Source organism: Cryptomeria japonica, chromosome 10 (genome assembly GCF_030272615.1).
Source record: "Cryptomeria japonica chromosome 10, Sugi_1.0, whole genome shotgun sequence".
Lineage (NCBI taxonomy): Eukaryota > Viridiplantae > Streptophyta > Pinopsida > Cupressales > Cupressaceae > Cryptomeria > Cryptomeria japonica.
The window spans coordinates 827,366,546-827,376,841 of NC_081414.1; positions in this window are offsets into that span (position 1 = coordinate 827,366,546).

Consider the following 10,296-nt stretch of genomic DNA (forward strand, 5'->3'; position numbering starts at 1 on the left):
CAGAAATCTGACAAAAATATCAAAGTAAAAACTACTAAATTAAAAACCTGACTACTCCCCCTAAGCAGTAGCATCCCCACGTCAATGCCAGAATGAATAATATATCTAAAAATGCATACTGAACCGATGCCAAACCACATCAATCAAGTCTCTACTAGAGGGACAGAAACCCCTAATCTGTCTCTCAGGTACTCAAATGATTCTTTAGGCAAAGGTTTAATGAAAATATCCGCAATTTTCTCTTTAGTGTTCACATAAACCAGTATAACTCCATTTGCTTCCACGTTTTCCTTCAAAAAGTTATACTTGATAGATATGTTCTTTGTCTTAGAATGAAATACCGGATTATTTGATATATCAATAGCAGCAGAATTATCACAATGAATAACTATGGGTCCATTACAATCCACTTTTATATCCTTCAACATTTACTTCATCCATAAAACTTGTGTACAGTCAGTAGCAACAACAACATACTCAACTTCAGCAGTAGATAAAGAGGTACATGATTGTTTCTTGTCGATCCATGAAACCAACTTCTTTCCAAGAAAGAAAGCTCCACCGGAAGTACTTTTTCAGTCATCAACATCTCCAGCCCAATCAGCATCTGTATATGCACATAAAGTAAAGTTGTCATCCTTAGGGTACCACAAACCATATTCTAATGTACCTTGCAAGTATCTAAAAATTCTTTTCACCGCACTCTCATGATTTTCTCTAGGATCACTCTGAAATATTGATACAATACAAACATCATTCATTATGTCAGACCTAGTCTGAGTCAAATAAAGAAGACCTCAAATCATTGATTCGTATCTTGTAGGATTTACCGGTTCATAAACATCTTTCCTTGTCAATTTCTCACTTGTAACCATAGGATTACTTACCATTTTAGAATCTCCCATACCAAATTTCTTCAACAATTTCTTAGCATACTTAGTTTGACAGATGAAAATACCTTTATCAGTCTGAGTAATCTACAAACCTAATAAAAAATTCATTTCTCCAATCATAGACATTTCAAATTCTTTCTCCATATTCTTACAAAATTCCATGCATAACATATCTTCACCTCCAAAAATAATTTCATCAACAAATACTTAAATAATCAATATATCATCATCAGTGATCTTATAATATAAATTACTGTCATCATTACCCTTAGTAAAACTAAGCTTCAAAAGATATATGTCCAACCTTGCATACTAGGATCTAGGTGCTTGTTTCAATCCATATAAAGTTTTCCTTAACCTGCAAACCATGTTTGTAGCATCTAATAGTGAAAAACCATGATCAGGTTGCTCAATATAAACTTCCTCATCAAAATTCCCATTCAAAAATGCACACTTAACATCCATATGATAAACCTTGTAGTTCTTATGAGCAACATAGGCAAGAAATAATCTTACAGCTTCAATCCTAGCTATCAGTGCAAAAGTCTCTCCATAATCAATTCCTTCCTTCTCAGAATATCCTTTACAAACCAATCTAGCCTTATTCCTTATAACTTAACCATCCTCATTCAATTTATTTCTAAAAACCCATTTAGTTCCAATAACATTCTTATTTTTAGGTCGGGGAACCAAATTCCATGTGTTATTTTTCTCAATCTGATCTAATTCTTCTTCCATAGCTTTCAACCAATATTCATCTTTACATGCCTCAATTATTGATACCAATTCAACTTGTGAAATTAAACATACCTCATTATTTTCCAGTCTTCTTCTTGTCATCACTCCATTTTTCTTATCCTCAATGATCTAATCTTAAAAATGATTCAATCTCACATACCTAGGAGTCCTCTGACTCTCTGTTCCTCTTCCTTGTTCTTCAGTTACTATAGAATTTTCTGATACTACTGGAGTAACTGGTTCAACACTCTGTTCTGGTAAAGGTGCTACCGGTTCAGATATAATCATTTCCACTGTCGGTTCCTTCTCATAAACTTTGATTTGATCTCTATTTAGCTCATCCACTTTGACATTAGCACTATCCACAGTTCTCTGCAATCTCTTGTTATAACATCTATATGCTTTTCTTTCATTAGAATAACCAAGAAATATGCCTTCATCACATCTAGGATCAAATTTGCCAATAATATCATCTCTCCTGATATAACATTTACTACCAAATATTCTGAAATACTTAATTGTAGGTGTATTGCCAAACCATAATTCATAAGGTGTTTTACGGGCTTCTCCTTTGATATGTATTGTGTTGAATGTATAAACCGTTGTGCTCACTTTTTTTCTAAAGTAGATATGAGGTAGACTAGATTCCATCATCATTGTTCTAGCAACATCTAAGATAGTATGTTCTTCCTTTCCATGACTCCAGATAGCAGAAAATTATCTTCTTATACCATGCTTCTCACAAAAGTTATTAAACTCACTAGATGTGAATTCTCCACCATGATCTGACCTCAAACATTTAATCTTCAATCTTGTCTCAGTTTCCACTTTAGCCTTAAAGATTTTACACTTTTCAAATGCCTCAGATTTTTCTTTTAGAAAAGTAACCCACGTCATTCTAGAATAATAATCAATGAATAGAATGAAATATCTATCACCTTGAAAACTTTTAACTCTAGCAGGACCACACAACTCAATATGAATAAGATCAAGAACATAATTAGATTTATCTTGTATACTCCTAAAAGAGGTTCTGACCTATTTACCCATTTGACATTCTTTACATACCGGATTATAGGGTTTCATAATCTTAGGTATATCTCTAACCATCTTAGTTGAACTGATCTTCACAATGCAATCAAAATTCACATGACACAACCTTTTATGCCATATCCAACTCTCATCAATTTGTGTAATCAAACATGTCTTCTCACTAGAGTTCAAATGAAATATATTACCTTTTTTCTGTGTATTGGTTGCAATCTCCAAACTAGTTATGTTAATGATTTTGCATTTTCCATCCTTGAACTGTAATTGAAATCCCTTATCCACCAATTGTCCTACACTCAAAATATTATGCCTTAAACCTTCAACATAATAAACATTGTTAGTATTGTTCTTACCATCCAATGATATAGTTCCATTTCCTTTGATCATACATGCTTTGTCATCTCCAAATCTAACTAGACCGCCATCAAATTCTTGCAAAGATAGAAACTTCCCTTTGTGTGCGGGAAATGAGGGCGACAAAAATGTGAAAGTCAGTTTCAAAGGGCTCACACACCAATGAGACTCTTGGTGCAAGTTATACGAACTATATCGAAATAGTTCAACTTCCCAAAGGGTGTCCCATTATTCTCTATCTCATGGGATCCCTAAAGTCAATGCTTTTGCTCTCAGATCACTGAGCAAAGTGACTTAGGAATGACAACTCCAAGAATGAGTGATGTTTGATTATTATGCATGAATGCATTCCTAAATATGTATGCTATTCAATCTATGATGATTAAGATAACATAAATATGATGATAAGATTAACTAATTATCCTAGCAATGATATACTAGTCTAACATGGATATTCTATGATATTAGAATGCTTCTAAATGCTAATTAAGATGATTTATCAAAGAGAGGCTACAATTATTAATAATTAGACTATAAGTTTGATGCATAAAGACTTGGATTCTGAAAATGAGATAATGAAAGCTCTATTTATAGGAAAAATAAGGCAATGGATAGTCAAGATTGGATAATCTTAACAAGGGCCAGGATTGAAAGTTAATCAATCCATGTTTACAATTCTCACCAATGAAATGGTTACAATTGTCAACAAGAGGTTTCTTGAGAGGAGATGAAAGTAGTATTAAATGCTTGAGAAGACATGGAGGTTACCTTAGGAGGTAAGGGTTAAGGTTAGGTTAGGGTTATCTATTGGATAAAGCTTTTACCCAAGGGGTAAATTCTTGTGCAAGGGTTAAAGAGATAACCAAGGTTAAAGCCATGAATGCTTGATGAGACCCTTGGGCTAGATGAGGGTTGAGTTAGAGAGAAATTCTCTAATAATGCAAGGTTGAGTTAACCATTAATGGTTATGTAAGAGCCTTAAATGGTTTGGAAGACTTTGAGGGTTAACTTGTTGAGGACATAAAGCCTTTAATGGTTTTCAAAGACTTTGGAGGCTTTGAGAAGTGACTTCTCTTTGCTTAGGATTGTGACAATATTTAGGAGATGGATTAGGCTAAATTGGAAGTGATTAGAAGAATCTAGAAGGGGGTTAAGGAGGCAAGTGGGAGATGTAGGAAAATGCAAGTGGAGGAAAAATGATTTTGATTAAAATAAAATTACTTTATTTCAATCAAATAGATGCAACTTGCATAAATACAAGTGGGAGATTTTAAATAAATAAATTAGATATATTTATTTGCAAGGATCAATTTAATTAAATGTAAATTTAATTAAAAAGGGAGAAAGGAGAATTAATTAAATAAAGTGAGAATTAATTAAATAAAGTGATTTATTTAATTAAAGGTTAGAAAAGGCTTAGGTGAACTTAATTAAATACATTGAGTAATTCATTTAATCAAATAGATGAATATAAAGAAATTAATTAAATAGAATTTAATTAATAGGAGGAATGGGGTTAAAATAAATATTAAATACTCATTTAGGAAAGTGGTCAGATTTATACGTCTACATTTTGCCCCTCTTTGAAGTGACATGTGTGCACATGTTGATTCAAAGAAAAATTGCCAGATATGCGTTCAAAATTTGATCGATATGATGTTGTGTGTCGAGATGTCGATATGATGCCCCAGATTTGATGAACAATATTGATGATGCACCCTCGGGAGATGAATCAAGGATTTTGAAAAATTTGTCGATTTGATGAGCGTTTTTGAATTGATTGCATTTTGAAAATTTTGACTGTGTTGAATGCACATTATTGATTCATCTCTTGAAAATGATGTTCACAAGGTTAAAAAATGAAAAATTGAGGAAAATACATGCCCCACTTATTAACCTTGTTGATTTTACCCTATAAAAAGGTTAAAAAGTGACTGTAAAAATATCATTTGCACACTTGGCTCTTTGCGATTATGACATTTGAGCTCTAACAAAGATGTTGATTCCATATGCTTTGCACCAATTTGAGTGCGTCAGGTGACACTGGAGACCCGCCGCCTATGGCCCACCTGTAAGTGGTCGAAATATCTCCACGTTTTTTATTGATTTTGCTTATTTTGATCACATTTTCAATTTTTGCACTGGATTTTGCCATGTTAGCGCGTAGGTTAGGTCATGTAGTACATACTATAGACATGTTAGCACATAGGGTTAACCTAGGTAGGTTAGCATCTGAGTAGCAGTTGGTAGTGCTCAAGGAGGATATGTTAGCGTGTACAGAGTTATAGCGCATAAGGTCCGCATAAAGGTGCATAGGATAGATTGGGTAGTGTGTCAGGTAGTTTAGAGCATGCGGTTAGTAGGGTAGCGATGTGGTAGTACCAGTTAGTGCATGGGGGGATTTAGTGCGTAGAGTGTGATTTTTAGTGCATTGATGAAAAAGGATAGTGCATGAGTAGCGGCTTAGCGCTTAGCAGCCTTGGTTTAGAGCGTAGGGTCCAAAGTTGATGAAAAGGGGATTCTGAAGAATGCGTCGTGAATTGAATAGATTAGATAGATATCATAGATGTTGATATGTGTGTGTTGATTATTCCGTTATGGTTCCTGAGCCAATGTGAGTCCTACTTTGTGATGATGTTTGATTTATGATATGCTGGTGTAGGATGATTTGAGTCTTCCTGCCAATATGAATTGGTGCCAAGATGATTGATTTTTGATGTGGATCCTGATTTTGAGTTTGATATGGATCTTTGATGTTTGCCTTTTGAGTTAATGTCCGATATGAGTCTCGATTCTTGATTTTCGATATGATTCATGATTTTGATGCTTGCAATATGGGTCTTGATGTTGCTTGCATTATGAGTTCTGATTTAATGCTTGCGTTATGGATTTTTGATTTGATGTCCGATATGAATTTTTGATGTTGCTTGCATTATGAGTCTTGATTTGATTCTTGCGATATGAATTTTTTATTCTGCTTGCGTTATGAGTCCTGATTTGATGCTTGCGATATGGATCTTTGATTGCTTTCTCGATATGGGTCTTGATTTTCGATATGGGTCTGATTTGATGCTTTCGATATGGGTCCTGATGTTGCTTTCGATATGGGTCTTTGATTGATGTTGTATTCTTTAGATAATTCGTTGTTCCAATTTGATTTTTCTTTGATTGGATATATTAGATAGTTTGGGAACTGATGATGGACACTTGTTTCTTTGCAGGCAGAGCTTGGAGTTCTTCAGTCTTGAGAGCGGTTTTTGAGACCATGGTCATTGATTTTGCACTTATCACAGGCTGATAGAGATGTGATTGAGAGATGTGGGTTGTCCTCTTTACTAGACATGCCTCGATATATCATTAACTGAGGTTTGTTGATAGCTTTGGCAAAGAGGTGGCACAGTGATACGAACACCTTTCACTTGGCTACGAGCAAGATAACAGTCACACCAGAGGACTGTTATCGAATTCTGCAGATTCCTATAGTTGGTGCCTTGTTTCTGTATGAGAAGACTAAGGAGGGTGGGACAGAGGCTCTCCATCGCATCTTCTAGGATGATCAGATCAGTGGGTATGAGATCCCATGATAGGAGTTTCTGTATTTTGGCTACCCTCTGCTACCATCTGTACTAGCAGGGTTCATTGGTGGATTTTTGTGTCCCAACCGTAGGTCAAAGGGACTAGCCATGGGATGGGGATTGCTGTTAGAGGACATGGTGACACAAGGATGCGAGTTTGCATGGGGATCTTGTATGTTGGCCCATCTTTACAAAGAGCTTCACTAGGTGGTATATCTGGGATACACTAGTTTATCAGTTGGGGTGACATTATTACAGGTGTGGGCCTAGGAGCACATTCCTGTGTTGAGACCGCTTTTAGATAGGGATAGGCCAGTTGGTCAGGCTTATGTTTATGGTTATACAGGTGTAGTTGTCCAGCGTAAGCTGGGAAAACTAGAGCATTGGCAGAGAGCACTGGATGATATCGATACGGTCATTTGGAAACCGTATATAGATTGTGAGGTGTGGGCAGAGGATGGGCTAGAGATTCCCTATGTCTATATGTCGAGGTATCTGATTAGGTGGATGCCCTTTATTATCGAGCGATTCTTGTACAGTCATGTTCAGTGGCAGTATGGTAGACAACAAGGGATGCCACATGGAGCTTTTTTATATGCTCGTCGGAAACAGGATGTGCCAGAGTGGGGACCCACTTTAGATATAGTACCAGTGATGGAGGAGTATATGACGTTGGCATGACAGATCTAGGATTATGGAGCTGGGGTTGTGGATGCGGGGATGACAAAAGAGTTTTTATCTTACTTTTTGGCATATGCAGTGGCATGTATATCTGATCCAACAGAGATGCTACCTACCTTTGATGATGAGGATGAGCAGCCACAAAGGTGAAGGGGAGCTAGATAGAGAGATGAGGAGGGAGAGGAGGTAGGAGAGGGAGGCGGGGATGATGGAGGAGGTGGTGGAGGACGTGGGAGAGGAGGTGGTGGAGGACGTGGTGGAGGAGGTGGTGGAGGTGGATTTGATAGAGGAGGAGGGGGAGATAGAGGTGGTGGTGGATTAGATAGAGGATGAGGGTGAGATAGAGGAGGTGGTGGATTAGATATAGGATGAGGGATGGTTCTTGGTGTTGGTGGGGTTGGTAGGGTAGGTGCAGTGCTAGCGGCGGTGGGTGGTATAGAGGATGTTAGGCGACCTGCCCAGAGGAGGAGATTTGATGTTCTACCTCCACTGGAACCTCAGATAGGGACAGGTGTGGGTGGAACCACGACACAGGTACCCGTTCAGATTAGGTTACCCACCCATCGACAAGAGTCATAGATCATAGCACTGCAGGCACAGGTGTTAGCACAACAATGCCCAAATTATGGCAGAGTGGGATACAGAGAGAGCGTCGGGGTAGGGCAGAGGATCTTGCTGATAGATTGGAGAGAGATGGCTTTTGCCCCAATGCGGGACACGCCGAGGGAGATACAGTACACGGCCAAGGAGGCCGAGTATTATAGGTGTTTATATGAGGAGGTGGTCCCTAGAGATCACAGAGCTCCTAGCTATGCATCCAGTCGATCCAGTTGCATTCATACAAGAACAAAGAGAAGAGATGTTACAAGGCCTACTCAACATGATCCAACTGGTGGAAATCTAGGGGCTGGGACATCTATTGTGAGACTATTAGCCTCAGGAGATATTCATACCTGAGAGACTTGTCTTTGTTGTATTTTGATCATTTTGTTGTATTTTGACAGATATCCCTTGTACATTTCAACCATTTTTGAGATATATTTATATATATATATATGGCACTGATTTTCTTTGATCCACATGTGTTATTGATGATGATTGATGATATGCATTGATATGGTGATTCTATGATGACGATGTGATGCTTAGATAATAATGCTCTTGATTTTGATGATGATGTATGATTCATGATGAGATGAGAATGTGATGATGTATTTGCATTGATTACTTTGATTTATGAGATGTATCTTTAAAATGAGATGTGTGATAATATAATGATGTGAGATTTATCTTGAAAATGAGATGTATGATAATGATTAATGCAAGATTTAAAATGATATGCAACTAAATTCAAGATTAAAATGATATGCAGCTAAATGATCACTTTAACTTTGTCGTTGTCATTCCTGTTTAGTCACTTATTTGTGCTCTATTTTTGTGTTTTTCATCATTGCTCAAGCTTTTGATATGTTGGAAGTTAATATAGTCATAATGGTATAATTGAACCATAACGACCTGAGTAAAACTTACATGGATGTTTGATATTGCAGGGTGGCACAAGCATCGAGGTATAATTGAACCATGATGACCTGAGTGTTGCTTGCGTAAAACATACAAGAGTTAACCATTTGCATGTACAAAGTGGAAAATGTCTTCAATGATATGTTTCCATCATGTCTCTATGTTTCCAATCATGTCTCAAGACAAACTTGCACCATACGAATAATCGCCTCACAGACAAAAAACCAAAAAATATCAGATTCCTTTGTTGCTTCTCTAGCTTGATGCATCCTTGAGTAGCTCAGGAGATCTAATGATTCAAAAAATTAAGATACAAAATAGTCAAAACTTCATGCTATATGTAAACAAATCATAATTCAGAAAATCATCCATAATGTGTGTGTTAAATTTTTAGTTGGATAATGGTCTTGCTTTCTAGCCTGATGAGCAGTTGTTGACATTAGTTCTCTTAGCATGATGCGATCCTTATCGTTTGTTGTCAGAATATTGAAAGTGAGAGGAATGTTGCCCCTAGTCATAGATATGTATCGATGTGGATATATACGTTGATCACCAAGCCATGGTGGGATATGATATGGATAAGCATTTTTGGATAATCAAGAGCAGTGACTATGATAAGTATGTCTGGGATAATGTTGTGTGAATAAGTGTTGTGTGATGGCTTTTAGCTAAGACTAGATGGATCAAAAGATATGAGTGTTGATAGATAGAGGAGCCGGTCTCTCACAAATAGCGCCTATTGCTAGGTTTTCACTACTTGTTTTTATTGCACTTTTTTGGTTTTTTTTTTTTTTTTTTTGTATTTTTCCGATTTTTTTATTTTTTTGTATTTTTCTATTTTTTTTTTTTTTTTTGCATTTTTCGCCTTTTCCATGCATTGGACAACTCAAGTGTAGAATTTATTCAGATAGATGATGTTGGTTGGTTCATCAAGCACGTCCCCTTCTGAAGTTGTTAACTGATAGGCGCCTGGTCCGTAAGCTGATATGATGACAAAAGGACCCAACCAATTAGGTTCAAATTTCCCCTTCTTTTCTCAATCCTGTTGATTTCTAGGATTTTCTTTTGGTACAAGATCACCAACTTTGAAAGCCCTTGGGATGACTTTATGATTATAGCTTCTGCAGATTCGTTGCTGGTATGCTTTGAGATGGTCATAGGCATGTTGTCGTTTTTCATCAAAAAGCTCTAGTTCATGCAACCTGTTTACCCAATATTCCTCATCTAGTATGAGGCCCTTCAAAGATACTCTGAGAGAGGGTATTTCTACCTCATGAGGCAGAATTGCCTCTAATCCATACACCAATGAATATGGTGTAGCCCTTGTAGGTGTCTGAATACTAGTCATGTATGCCCAAAGTGCTGAATTGAGTTGTACATGCCAATCCTTGCCCACATCATTTACTGTTTTCTTGAGAATTTTCAGAATTGTTTTATTTGATGCCTCTGCTTGACCATTCCCCTGTGGGTAGTAAGGTATGGAG